Raw genomic sequence first — 2,387 nt, 5'->3', positions numbered from 1 at the left:
CAAGGGTCGGTCCTAGGGCCGCTGCTCTGGAACGTCATGTACGACGGCATTCTCCGCCTCCAACTCCCACCCGGTACGGAGCTAGTGGGGTACGCAGATGACGTCGCAATTGTAGGCGTTGCGAAGGACATCAAAACCGTGGAAGACGCGTGCAACCGCTGCATCCGGTCGATCATTGACTGGCTGAACACCGTGGGCCTGGAACTAGCGGCGGGCAAAACAGAGGCAGTGCTAATCAGCAGCCGCAAGGCGGTAGAGCAAGCGCACATATCAATTGACGGTACTCTCGTGCGGTCCAAACGTTCAATTAACTACCTTGGGGTTAGATTGGATACGAGATTGTGCTTTCGTGAGCATCTGGAGCAGACGAATAATAAAGCTGCAGAGGCCACACGGGCGCTAGCCCGAATTATGGCCAACACTCGGGGCCCAAAGCAAGGTCGGAGGTTATTTCTTATGAGCGTAACCAGATCAATAATGCTGTATGCGGCACCGATATGGGCTGCCGCGGTGTCTGTAGTGGATTCAGGACGGTTTCTGACGATGCCGTACTGGTGATCTCGGGGATGGCACCTATCGACCTCCTCGTCCTGGAAGCGAGCTACCTTCACAGTTTTGCTGCCGGGCGGCCGCGAAGGGACGCGCGGGCGGCGGCTAGACGTACGACGGTAAGCAAGTGGCAAGAGCGATGGAATGCCTCGTCAAAAGGCAGGTGGACCCACACGCTAATCACTAACGTAGCATCGTGGATCGGCAGAACACATGGCAAGGTCGACTTCCACCTGACCCAACTTCTGAGCGGCCACGGATGCTTCAGAAGTTATCTTCAGAGATTTGGGCACGACTCCAGTGCGGAATGCCCGGCCTGCAGAGGGATACCGGAAGATGCTAACCACGTAGCCTTCCAATGCCCAAGGTTTGGGGCGGACAGAAGGAGACTGGAGGCGACAACCGGATCACCCCCAACGGCGTCGAACTTTGTGGCCAACATGCTCGCTAACGAAGAGTCGTGGGCTGCGAGCGCAAACTTTGCGGCCTCCGTTATGGGCAAGCTCAGGAAACAGGAGCGGGACAGGAGCGCGATATAAGCGGGTTGATCGGCCGGGCGAAGCAATGCCTAACGGCCGTACCGCCTGGACTTTGACCTGCGTATATCATTATTATTATTACTTTTACTTTTACTATTATTATTATTACTACTATTGTTATTTCTATCTATTCTATATTGTTATTTTTCCACTCTTTGTCAGTTTATATAAAGAATACAAAAAAAAAAAAAAAACACGCACACACACACACACACACACACACACACACGCACACACACACACAGGGCGGAGCTCAGGCTACTATGGGGGTCACAGGTGGCGGATAGTGAACGGCCTGTGCAAATCATCCCGAGAAGCAGTGGCAAAACTGCAGACCCTAAAGAAGAACCGGCATACCAAGCCGAAATACCCACGAGCACACCAAATGGAGGAGCGGAAAAGCGGGTCCGAGGACCCATCAGGATCGACCCCAGTAAGATCCTGATTATGGTATACTGGGCAAACATGCAACACCTTCAACAGACGATATTAGGCTGGTGGGTGAGGTATTCTGTTACCAATATGGGCTGGAGTGGAATCTGGTCCGGGCGGCTTTCAGTTAAGTTGGGGTGTAGGGTCAGTTAAGGTTATCCTTCTGTCTAGCTCCCGGTCTGGCTCTGAACACATGCACTCATAAGGTCTTGTGTCAACCCTCGCACGGCCTCCCTGCATTGCAAAGATAACCATGGGACCAAATAAGGGTAACTACACAACGAATACAAGATAACGGCTACGAGTTGGGACCCAACAGCACAAAAATGGAAAAAACAACAACAACAACACTGGCGGAAGTACAGATAGACTCTAGCCCTCAGGCCGGCGCAAAGAGCGCAAAAGAGGCACTAACGGGAAGCCCGGGGCAAAACCCGTTCCAAAAAGCATCGAGGCTACCACGCTCTCCAGTACAAACCCTGCAGGTGCGGAGTATGGAAAGATCACGGTCATCTCCTCCTGAACTAGAGAGCGAACCAATGCTAGTCCAGGCTCCGAAACAAGGGAGAGACCCCCTCACGAAGTTGAGGGAAAAAATCGGCGAGCTTAACGAAATGTTTGGTGGTGGGAGAAGGTCTATCCACCAACCAATGCGTGACCTGGTGGCGGTGATAACATCACTATACCAACAAATAGCTAGGGCCAAGGAGTCGCAGGCAGAGAAATCCGTGCGTACAAATGATAGGGGCACACAGACTGCCCGACAGCAAGAGGTACGCGGCACACCAAAAAGGCTAAGAGAAGAGGTAGAGAGACCTAGAAGAACACCGCCAAAAAAGACGAAAACTAACAGACAGGAGAACCAGG

This window comes from Scaptodrosophila lebanonensis, unplaced genomic scaffold (genome assembly GCF_003285725.1).
Source record: "Scaptodrosophila lebanonensis strain 11010-0011.00,11010-0021.00 unplaced genomic scaffold, SlebRS2 tig00000061-arrow-pilon, whole genome shotgun sequence".
Taxonomy (NCBI): Eukaryota; Metazoa; Arthropoda; class Insecta; order Diptera; family Drosophilidae; genus Scaptodrosophila; species Scaptodrosophila lebanonensis.
This window is presented reverse-complemented; position numbering follows the sequence as displayed.